General features: G+C 47.4%; 1 protein-coding gene and 2 long non-coding RNA genes across 4 annotated transcripts in view; all 3 read right to left on the reverse strand.

Moving 5' to 3' along the window:
• LOC6044817 overlaps positions 1–12210 on the reverse strand; it is a 161022-nt gene that overhangs the window by 101862 nt on the left and 46950 nt on the right. The gene's annotated exons all lie outside the window — the stretch shown is intronic.
• Positions 658–1244, reverse strand: LOC119766910. Its single transcript, XR_005277204.1, has 5 exons — positions 1153–1244; positions 1020–1085; positions 900–964; positions 755–839; positions 658–697 (listed from the first exon to the last, which is right to left on the reverse strand). It is a non-coding gene; the product is annotated as an uncharacterized LOC119766910 (long non-coding RNA).
• On the reverse strand, positions 7224–7810 carry LOC119766909. Its single transcript, XR_005277203.1, has 5 exons — positions 7719–7810; positions 7586–7651; positions 7466–7530; positions 7323–7407; positions 7224–7265 (listed from the first exon to the last, which is right to left on the reverse strand). It is a non-coding gene; the product is annotated as an uncharacterized LOC119766909 (long non-coding RNA).

Below are 12210 nucleotides of genomic sequence, written 5' to 3' on the forward strand. Positions count from 1 at the left end.
TCAAAGATGTGTTCCACCCGCTTAACCAACACAATATCATATACCGTGTGAATTGTAACAACTGCGACAACAAATACATCGGCATGACCAGCAATCTCCTAAAAACAAGATTGTCTGGACATCGTAGCGATGTCAACAGATTGGACAAACTGCTACAATCTGGACACAGCTACTCCGATGTAGAAGTACAAGCGACAAGGGAGAAGACAGCTTTGATATCGCACTGTATCGACACTGGCCACCGTTTCGATCTCACACAAGCAGAGATATTGGACCAAACCTTTAAGAGGTCGTCTCTTTCACTCCTAGAGATGATTTGGATCCATAACACACAAGATACGGTCAACAAGAGGACCGACACGGATGGGCTAAACAGTACGTATGCTGGCATACTACACGCATTACACAAACACAGAAAAAAACCCCAAACAAAATAACACAAACACACAATAAAAACAACCCACCCTACAGTTAGCTACAAACAGTTGTGCAGTGCAAACTACCAAACAGTAAATGTGCAAAACAAATCAAAATCCAGGACAAATACGTTAGTAATTACACAAAATATCCCCCCCCCTCCTAACCAAACATATTCCTAATCCCAACAGTGATGTGCAGGAACATAAACAGACGGTGTTCGGGTGGTAATTAAAACAACCAAATTTTTGATCAGCAGCTTTACGTAGCAGCTTCAAAACTAGAAGTAAGTATATTTTAAGTTTTTTGTTTACATTCTAGGTTTAAGTTTACTCACTTAATTGGTCTTCCTTCTACGCTTTCCAAACTCCTTCCTTCACCCCTTCCTTCCTCTCTTCCTTATCTTCTCCTTTCCACTCGTCCTACATTAGTGTATAAGTTTTTATTAACATTTTTTTCCTTTTTGTTTTAGGTTTACTTACAGGTACAAATCACCCTCAGTGACGGTTCCTGGTACCGGTGGCGGATTGTTGGTTGCTTGCAACTTCTGGTAAGTATTTTAATCTTAGTTTTACATTTTTATAGAATTCTTCTTTACTTACAGGTTTGCAGCAAGGAACAAACTAGCATCTAGGCACGGTAGATTCGTCGGAGGTTCGCTTGGAATCCTGGGTAAGTAATTATCGTCAACATTTCATCCCAAATAACTAATTATTCTTCCTTTTTCCTACTTACAGGTGTGCAGAGCTGACCTTTCAATAAATCAAACTTTCTCCTACACCAAAACACTTCCTTTTTTCGCAAAACTATCCGAAACTTTAATTTCCCGCACTCAAACTACTTTTCCTACTCGAACGAACTTTTGCAATGGTGACTTGCCCAGCGTGGTTTGTTTTGACTGGGCGTCACACACGCACTTTTCGTCTCCCTTTTCTCGCGCGTTGACAGTCGGTGCGGTATCGGCCAATTACACCGTCGCCGATGCACCGCGTGGCAGTGTTCCCATCTTGGCGGTCGCAACACCCCAGCCCGTAACATCCGTCGGGCATTCCAGCACGTCGGATTTACCGTCCATTATCTCCAACACCGCTAAGTTCGCCACGGCTCTCCTGTTGACCTTTCCGTCCGCACTTCTCACGTCCGCTTGCCGAACTCGTCCGTCCGACCCCTTGAAGACCTCCTCCACTCGACCTCGTACCCAGCTCTTCCGGTTCTTGCCGTCAACCACGAACACCAGGTCTCCAGCTTCGAGCGGCTTCCGATCCTCGAACCACTTCGGGCGCCGGTTAAGCGATGGCAGGTATTCCCTCGACCACCGCTCCCACATCTTGCCCGCCAGCTGCTGACTCCGCTTGTAGACATCTCGCAGTGCAGCAGCGGTGTCCACCATCTCGTCCACTTTGAGGTCCGCGCTCGTTACCGTCCCGCGCAGGAAGTGGTTTGGCGTGATGGCTTCTTCTTCAGCGGAATCTTGAGGGACGTACGTCAACGGCCGAGTGTTGATCATGTCTTCGGCCTCGGCCAAAGATGTCGAGAGAATTTCGTCGGTCAGCTTTCGTCCGTCGTCAAGTGCGCGCAACGCCTCCTTCACCGATCGCACCATCCGTTCCCAGGCCCCGCCCATGTGGGGCGTCCCAGGTGGAATAAAGGACCATGAAATGGTCGGCGACGTCATCTGCTCCGCGCACTCCTTGTTGATCTCCTTCGTCATCGCCGCGTCCGCTCCCCGAAAGCACGTAGCGTTGTCGGAGAACACTTTCTCGGGAACGCCGCGTTTGCACGCGAACCTCCGGAGGGCCATCAGGCACGATTGCGTGGTGAGGCTATGGACCACTTCGAGATGCACCGCCCTGACCGCTAAGCACGTGAAGACTGCGATCCAGCGTTTCTCTCTGCGGCGCCCCACCGTGACTTCGACCGGTCCCAAGTAATCGACGCCTACCGCGCTGAACGGTCGCATGGTTGCTGCAGTGCGTTCGACCGGAAGCGGCGCCATTGTTGGGACGAACGGCACGCAACGGTTCACCTTGCACCACACACACTCCTTTACGACCTCCAGGATCGCAGCCCGTGCGTTTGGAATCCAGAACTTCTGGCGCAGCTCGTTGAACACGGTCTCCCGATTCGCGTGACCGTACTTCTCGCTGGATGATCTTCTTGGTGACGGCGTGTTTTCGACCCAGGATGATCGGGAATCGCTTGTCGAACGGGATCGATTCGTTCTTCTCCAGCCTCCCACGAACGCGCAGAACCCCATCCTCGTCGAACACCGGCAGCAGCTTGTAGAGTGGACTTGACCGCTCGATCTTCTCTGGCAACTCACCCTGCTTCAGTTGTAGGTTCTTCGTCAGCACGCTCATCTCGTCGGGGAAGCTCTCGAACTGCGCTTGCTTCCACAGAATCCTCTCGGCCTTCTGCAGCTCGTCTTGTTGCAGCGGTTGGACCTCCGTCTCGTGCTGCGCTTTAACCAGCTTGGCTAGGCGACTCGTGGCCTTTGCAGTCAGTACCGGACGGCCGTCTTTTCTGCGACGACAATTTTCGATGAAGCGTACCGCCGTTGCAGTCACCCTCACCAGCTTTGTCCACGTCGAGACCGCTTCTACGTTGACTGTCCCGTGGAACAGTACCAAGCCTCGTGCGTCTTTGTTCGTCTCCTCGATCTGCTCAGGTGGTGAGTCGTCATCCTGCTCGAACAGTATCGCCGGACCGTTCCGCCATTCCGAATCGTTCTGCAGTGGCGGTCCAGGTCCCCACTTTGTGAGAACGTCCGCGATGTTCTTCTTGGAAGGCACCCATCTCCAATCGTCCAGTCCCGTCAGCTCCAGAATCTCCCCGACCCGAAAGGCGACGAACTGCTTGTACTTGTAGGGATCTGCGTGCAGCCACGCAAGGACGGTCCTCGAGTCGGTCCAGAAAACGGTTCGGTCGATCTGCAGCGTGTGAGTTCCGAGGATCTGCTGGCTCATGCGCGCTCCCATGCACGCCGCCATCAACTCCAGTCGTGGAATCGATTGTCGTTTCAGCGGTGCCACCTTCGATCGCGCCATGACGAGACTGCAGTGAACTTGACCGTCGATGACCGCGCGTAGATACGCCGCACAACCGTACGCCAGCTCGCTCGCGTCACTGAAGATGTGCAGCTCGAGACTCTCGACCGACGTGGACATCGCATCGCCGAAGTAGCTCCGGGGAAACCGAAGTGCTTCGACTTCCGGCAGCAGTGCCGTCCACCGCTTCCACAGAATCCAGGCTTCGTCGTCGATGTCTTGGTCCCATCTGCAGCCGGTCCGCCACAAATGTTGGATGATGATCTTCCCGTGGATTGTAAATGGCGACAGCAGGCCGAGCGGATCGAAAAATCCCATCACGCAGCTCAGTACGATCCGTTTAGTTGGTCTTTTCCCCTCTTTCAGGTACTTCATCAGTTCTTCGCGGTGCATCACGGCGAAGGCGAATTCGTCCAGCTCCGGGTCCCACCGCACGCCAAGTACGCGCTCGCTGGGTGTTTGCTTGTCCTGGTTCAGCAGCACAGGACTCATCGGCTTCTCTTCGCCCAGAGCAGTCAGCACTTCCGGCGAGTTGGACACCCAGTTGCGGATCTCGAAGCCACCTTTTTTGTGGACGTGGCTCACCTGCTTCGCTCGCTTGACAGCTTCCTCAACGGTGTCGACGCTGTCAAAGTAGTCATCGACGTAGTGCCGATTGATGATCGCTGCCACAGCGTCCGGATACTGACCAGCATGCTCTTCCGCATTGCGATTCTTCACGTACTGCGCCGACGCCGGTGAACTCTTCGACCCGAATGTAGCGACGTCCATCACGTACACTTTCGGCTCTTCTTTGATGTTGTCCCGGAAGAGGAAGCGTTGAGCTTGCTTGTCCCCGGAGATAATCTTCAGCTGGTGGTACATCTCACGGATGTCCCCGCCGAAAGCAACCCGTCGTTCGCGGAACCCACAGATCACCGACACCAGTGGCACGAGCAGATCTGGTCCCTTCATCAGCATCGAATTGAGAGAGACTCCATCTACCGTCGCGGCCGCATCCCAGACCAGCCGAACTTTCCCCGGCTTCTTCGGGTTCACCACCACGTTAAGCGGCAGGTAGAACGCTTTGTTGTTGTTTGTTCCGTTCAGTTCCTTCGCGGTGGCTTCGTGCGCGTATCCCTTGGCCTGGTAGTCTTCAATTTGCTTCTTGACGTTGTCGTACAGCTCTGGCGAACGCTCAAGTTTCTTCTCCAGCTGCTTCATCCGCTTTACAGCCATCGGATAGCTGTTCGGGAACTTGACGTCGTCGGTCTTCCACAGCAGTCCGGTCTCGAAGCGGTCACCCACGCGACGTGTAGTTTCCTCCATGATCTTCCTCGCCCGCTGATCCTCGACCGACTCCCGCTGCACAGTCACCACCGCTTCTTCCAGCGAATAATGGCTTTTGAGAAGATCGTGCAGCTCCTCGTTCGTCACTTCTTGGTGGCATCCGAGGAAACAGCTTGCGCCCGCCGACTCTGCATCCCGCGGTCCGTAGACCGTCCAGCCGAGCTTGCACCGGACTGCCACCGGATCGACAATCGTGCCGACCTTCGTTTCCAGCGGTGCGAACGAATGAATGTTATTCAACCCGATCAGCATTCCTGGCCGACCGTCGTACGAATCCATCGGAAGCCCGCGCAAGTGATCGTAGTGTGACGAAACTTCAGCAGCATTAAGTGTTTGGCGTGGCAACATCAGCTTGTCCACCGTGCGGACAGATTGCAGCAGCAGCTTCTCGCCATTCGTCCTGTTGATCGCCGACGCCCAAATATTTGTCCGCCTCGAATGTTGTTCCACTCGCGTGATGTTGGCCGTCCACTTGATGGTGAGCTTCTCCTTCGTCCCCAACAGCCCCAAACGGTCGGCAAGACCACTTTCGATCAGGGTGAGGGACGAACCCTCGTCAAGGAAAGCGAACACGATCATTGATCTCTCACCGCAGTAGACTTTTACCGGGAGCATCCGGAACAGCACGGGACTCGTGGACGTAATGTGTGCGTTCATGCCAACTGCCCTCGTCTCCGGGTGAAGCAGAGGATTGTGTGGCTCGCGGCACTCTCCGACGTTGCAGCGAAGTTTGAGCTTGCATTGACCGCCGTGTTCATTCAGGCAGCGTTGGCATAATTTCCACTTCGTCGCCATCTTCGCTCGATCCTCATATGGCAGCTTCTTGAAGTCCTCGCATGTCCACAGTCGGTGATCCATGCGCTGGCACACCCTGCACAGCTTTTGTGGCTTCTGCTCTCGCCGTTCTGTACATTCCTCGGCTACGCTGTGGTTGAACAGTGCGGCTTTTTCCTTGTTTCGGCTTCGGCCGCTCGGTCCCGACGCCGCTCTGACGTCCGGCTTGTAGTCCAGGTTCACCGTCGCCTCGCACGCATCCTCGACGATCTTTGAGAGAAAGTTGGTGAGCGTGCGCAGATTTACTTCGCGCTTCTTGCGCTTGTAGTGCACCCAACTCCTCTTCTCCCCGTCCGGAAGCTTGTCGACGAGTTCCTGGATCAAGATCGGATTGACCAGGTGCGCCGTCAGTTCTGCGGCCTCGATGTGCTCGCACAATTGTTCCACTGCATTGCCGAACGGGATGAACGATCCCAACTTGTCCGCTCTCGGCGGCTCCAGCTTGCGCACTCGTTGCAGGTGGCTTTGCAGCAGAACTTCTGGGCGACCGTAGATCTGGCGAAGCTTGGCGATCACACGCGGAACCGACTTGGGCAGAATGAGCTTACCACGCACCTCCTCGAGCGCTCTGCCTTTCAGGCAGTCTTGTAGGCGCACGAGATTCTCCACGTCCGTGTACCCGCAGGCTTCGTTCGACGCTTGGTAGGCCGCAAAGAACAATGGCCACTCTTCTGGCTTGCCGTGGAAGTCTGGCAGCTTCCTTGTCAGCCCTTGTCTTGCAGCTCGCTGGGCCTTCGTTGGACCCGAACCGTGCTGCCCCAGCCCGTCTGGCTTCTCTCCAGAATCCTCAGCTTTTCCCGGCTTGACCGACTTATCGTCGTTTCCATCACCTTTCGTATCGGCCTCGCCTTTGCCACTGCCGGAACTGGTAGTGCTGGACCCCGACGAAGAGCGGCTGGACGTCTTCTTGGAAGCCGGTTTGCTCGGTGTGCCCCCAGAGTTTTCGCCATTGTCGTGTTTTCCCAGGTTTTCCGTTGTCAATGGTTTGACTTCTGGGTTTCGCAGCGGAGTGCTGCTGTTTTGCAACAGCTTGTCGATGGAGGCGCTTTTGTACCGAAATGTAGTCTCCAGCTTCTGGATCCGCTTCAGGTGTTCCTCCTTCTTCTGCATCTCCGCCTCTAGGTTCGCCTCTCGCTGCTTGAACTCCCTCTCTCGGAGTTCCTCGTCGATCTTCATCTGGCGCTCCTGAAGGTAGACAGCCATTTCGAGCTCCTTCTCCTTCAGGATTCGCTCCATCTCTTGTTCCGCTTCCATGCGCTTCCGAGTTTCTTCCAAAGCTTTCAACTTTTCTTGCAACTCGGGCGGCAATGGGAGCGGTACTTCCACAGACTTCTTAGTCTTCTTCTTCTTTGGCAGTCCTTGTCCGGACAGTACCACTTCTTCCCCGACTTCTTGTCAGCCGGATTGAGGTTGACGCACCGAGCGTGGAACCACAGTTTGCAGCTATCGCAGCCAATCATCAGCTCATCCTCGGTCGACACCTCTTTACAGGTTGAGCAGGGAGTCTCGGTGAAGTCCGGATTTTCGTCGGCCATCGTGGAGAGGATTACCGAACCCACAATTAAATTTGAAGATTGTTCGGGTGGTAATTAAAACAACCAAATTTTTGATCAGCAGCTTTACGTAGCAGCTTCAAAACTAGAAGTAAGTATATTTTAAGTTTTTTGTTTACATTCTAGGTTTAAGTTTACTCACTTAATTGGTCTTCCTTCTACGCTTTCCAAACTCCTTCCTTCACCCCTTCCTTCCTCTCTTCCTTATCTTCTCCTTTCCACTCGTCCTACATTAGTGTATAAGTTTTTATTAACATTTTTTCCTTTTGTTTTAGGTTTACTTACAGGTACAAATCACCCTCAGTGACGGTTCCTGGTACCGGTGGCGGATTGTTGGTTGCTTGCAACTTCTGGTAAGTATTTTAATCTTAGTTTTACATTTTTATAGAATTCTTCTTTACTTACAGGTTTGCAGCAAGGAACAAACTAGCATCTAGGCACGGTAGATTCGTCGGAGGTTCGCTTGGAATCCTGGGTAAGTAATTATCGTCAACATTTCATCCCAAATAACTAATTATTCTTCCTTTTTCCTACTTACAGGTGTGCAGAGCTGACCTTTCAATAAATCAAACTTTCTCCTACACCAAAACACTTCCTTTTTTCGCAAAACTATCCGAAACTTTAATTTCCCGCACTCAAACTACTTTTCCTACTCGAACGAACTTTTGCAATGGTGACTTGCCCAGCGTGGTTTGTTTTGACTGGGCGTCACACACGCACTTTTCGTCTCCCTTTTCTCGCGCGTTGACAGTCGGTGCGGTATCGGCCAATTACACCGTCGCCGATGCACCGCGTGGCAGTGTTCCCATCTTGGCGGTCGCAACAGACGGTTTACACATATGACAAAACAAAACTTGACAAAGAACAACATCCTTGTAAGTACAAAAAACACACGACTAACACAGAACAAATAGTAATAGCACACTGATTTTTAGTGATCCAGTGAAGAAGGCTTCAAAATATAAGCCGAAACGTCGGTAACGAAGGGAAACGGTTGTTACTTTTATTCGACGGACTGAAAAGCCAAATATGAAGAAAACTGTCACTTAAGTGTTCATAACATGAGACAGGATTTCCAGATCTTCAATGTTTTGGACTCGTTGGAAAGGCCTTTCAATTACCTAACCAACGATGGGTCGGATGATGGATCCGGACATAGTTTACATACATTTAAGTGAGATCCGGCTTCAAAAAAGTACATAAACATCACTTAAGTGGTCATAACTCGAGACAGGGTTGTCAGTTCTTCAATGCTTTGGACTCATTAGAAAGTCCTTTCAATTACCTAACCAACGATGGGTTGGATGATGGATCCGGACATCGTTGACATACATTTAAGTGGGATCCGGCTTCAAAAAAGTACATAAATATCACTTAAGTGGTCATAACTCGATACAGGGTTGCCAGATCGTCAATGTCTTGAACTCATTGGAAAGGCCATTCAATTACCTAACCAACGATGGGTCGGAAGATGGATCCGGACATAGTTTACATACATTTAAGTGAGATCCGGCTTCAAAAAAGTACATAAACATCACTTAAGTGGTCATAACTCGAGACAGGGTTGCCAGATCTTCGATGTCTTGAATTCATTGGAAAGGCCTTTCAATTACCTAATCAACGATGGGTCGGATGATGGATCCGGACATAGTTTACATACATTTAAGTGAGATCCGGCTTCAAAAAAGTACATAAATATCACTTAAGTGGTCATAACTCGAGACAGGGTTGCCAGATCTTCAATGTCTTGACTCATTGGAAAGGCCTTTCAATTACCTAACCAACGATGGGTCGGATGATGGATCCGGACATAGTTTACATACATTTAAGTGAGATCCGGCTTCAAAAAAGTACATAAATATCACTTAAGTGGTCATAACTCGAGACAGGGTTGCCAGATCTTCAATGTCTTGAACTCATTGGAAAGGCCTTTCAATTACCTAACCAACGATGGGTCGGATGATAGATCCGGACATCGTTTACATGCATATAATTGAGATCCGGGTTTTGTGAAAACACATTTTTATACATAACTTTTGAACTACTTATCGAAACTTCAAACAATTCAATAGCGATGTATGGGACGATGTATGAGCACACACATACACACACACATACACACACAGGCAATAAGCTTTATCGCGGTAAACAATAATATCAGCAATCTAAGCTTCATTTTAGGACCCAATTATGTTTTCCATTAACAAAACTATCAATTTAGAAAAAGTTAATACAATTTTGAAGAGTATTTTTAAAAGCTGTCCTATTATTCCTACATCGCTACCCAATTCCAGATTCAGTCTGATTTTTCATAATCCTTTATTCTATGTATAAAAGAATAATTAGTGTTACTCTTCATTCCGAGAAACAGTCATCCAAAAAAGAAATCTTTGAATTTCCTATTGGAACCAAACCAAACTATAGAGGGCATATTGGCATCAAAATTGTTAACGAGTCCAAAAGTTTACAGGTGTTTTTTTACAGTGTTTATAGAAGATTGAAAATTTGTTGAAAGCGGATTTTTAATGAATTTTTAGATAGAAACACGTCTTAACTGTAGAGGTGGTGTTGGGTCTCGAGGTTTAAATGAATCTTTGGATTTTTTTATGCTTTCTTTACAACCACCCTAGTTTCAACAGAGGGCTTTGTCAATCTTCTATTCGACCACCCGCAACCGGGGGCTGATTTTGTCACACACCCTTTATGATAACTTTTAATGAAACGCTTTTCCTAGTTGTTTAAGTCAGGTAAACCGCAAACTCTTAAGCAAAGAAAGAGAATTTAATCATTTTAAGCTCCCCAAGTCAAGATTGACACCCCCACAACGGGTTGTAAAAAACCCCTCTCATTTAAGGTGCATTCATTGTGTTGCGTTCCATACCGGCTAATTTAAGCACCACGTTTTTTCGGTGGTGTCCATTTTCGCAACATTACAGCTCCCGTGGACCTGATGAAATCGTGGGCTGTCGCAGTCGATTTTTTTCTTCAACCCTCCAAGACTTGACGGAACCGTTCACTCTGCAGCGAGAGAGAGGCCGTTGACATGGGTGATGTTGAGGCGCGTGCGAAAAGTTGACATGAACCCGCCGACGCCGTGGGTCACATGCTTTTAGGCAAGCTTCTGAGTACCTACCAGTGTGCTCATAGAAAAACTATCATGAAATCGTGTTTTATACCGCCCCGTGCTTGCTTCATTCAAGAAAAGAAGCAATGACAATTAATTCAGAAAAACGTTAGTGGACAGTGGAGTACACTCAGTTGTTTTTTTTAAATAAAAAAAAAATGGTAAAGAAAATGTCATCATTTTTGAACCTTTATTTCCAAAAATACTTTTTATAACAGTAATGAGTTTGTTTTGTACCAACTGAGTAAAAAACCAACATCAGGCGGGAAATTATAGTTTTGTCGCGTGAAACTTTACGACTTTGGAACGGTAGTCAGCCGATGTTTCGCCCGTTGATGAGGGGGAGCCTTTGAAATGTGGGTTAGTACGGCGGTCACGCGGTGTTGTCGCGCAACGAAAGTATATTTACTACTGTGAAACGGTTTCGCGCGGGAGTTGCCGTGGCTTGAGAAAAAGATGACCTTCGAAGAGCATTCTCCGCGCTCAGGGCGATGGCGTATGAAAAATGCCTTGAGAAGATCGATTTGCGACATGCTTAATTGAATGTTTTGTTGTGGAAGCATATTGTCTGGTATTGTTCTGAACTAATGGCGAACTAATTGATTTTATGGACGACTTACGGATGGGTGAACTCAGCAAAGTCATGTCGGTGTTTTGCACTTACCTGTTAAGGAAGAAAAAAGAAATCAATTTTAGTTTTATTATTCAAACTACATTTATAAATACAACTGGAACTATAATACTATTTTAAATCAACACCCAAAGTTAAAGAACGAGGGGATAGTCCTCACGAAAAGAAACGTGAGGAAAGTGCTATATTGCGAGAGTATAGTCCTCTCGCGTGTTCATTCGTTCATTGGAACAGTTCATCCTATGAGTGGCCTATATGGACAAACGACCACCACTTAGTCACCGAACCATGGTGGCCCATACGGCAAAGGCACGGTTCAATATGTCGAAGGTCTTGGCTTCGAGTCTCGGTACCGGTACTTTTTTTTGATAGATGAACTTTTTTGGAAAATGAACCATGAGTAAAGTACTCTCGGTAATTTCGGGATTTATCCTCTCCGTCCGCACACAGTACCATTTTACTACCGAATCGTGCTCTTTATCCTCTCGTATGCCGATGCCCAGTTTTGGGTGAAGCATGCCATAAATTTTTATTGATAATCTACATTAATTTTTATCTACTAATAATTTATATGAAAAGGAAATATTACATAACATAACAGTCATAGTTTAGTTGATGAAGAATTGTTCTCAGTTTTAAAATATGTACTTAAATTAATGGAACTATCCATATATTGTGAATAGTTGTTATTAACAAAGCCTCATTACAAAAAAAAAAAAAATTGAAAAAGGTGGATAATTTGTTAAATTTTAATTTCGCGACATAATTTCAGTCGATTTCAGTCGATTTGTAGTCTTTACTAAGCCTATTTTTTAAATTTATTTAGAATTTATTTTTTGACACATTTAAAAATCACCAGGCTTAAGGCCATTGCAAATTTTATTTCAAGCTTTTGTCTCCGAAATCCTTTTAAAGTTTTCTCGAAAGATTAGAGGGCAAAAAAACTTACTGCTGAAAATTATAAATATTGTGAAAAAACTTCGGTTGTTATCTATTTAGGATAAATTGAATAACGTTTATATTTAAATTTTTAATCAAATTGAGCATTTTTAAGCTTTTTACAAATTTTAAATTATGGGATCTTACATCAAAAAAATACGCATCACTTTAGAAAAACTGACATATTCATGAATTTATAGATAATTTGAAAATACAGAGGCATGACTGTTACATTCACGCAAAATCCAGATAACACAGATCTGTGAAAAAAAATACACAGATTTTTTAAGAGCCGTTCTATCAAATCTGTGTAAAAAATAGTTGTCAGATTTTAGC

The sequence above is a fragment of the Culex quinquefasciatus genome, chromosome 2 (genome assembly GCF_015732765.1).
Source record: "Culex quinquefasciatus strain JHB chromosome 2, VPISU_Cqui_1.0_pri_paternal, whole genome shotgun sequence".
NCBI classification, from domain to species: Eukaryota; Metazoa; Arthropoda; class Insecta; order Diptera; family Culicidae; genus Culex; species Culex quinquefasciatus.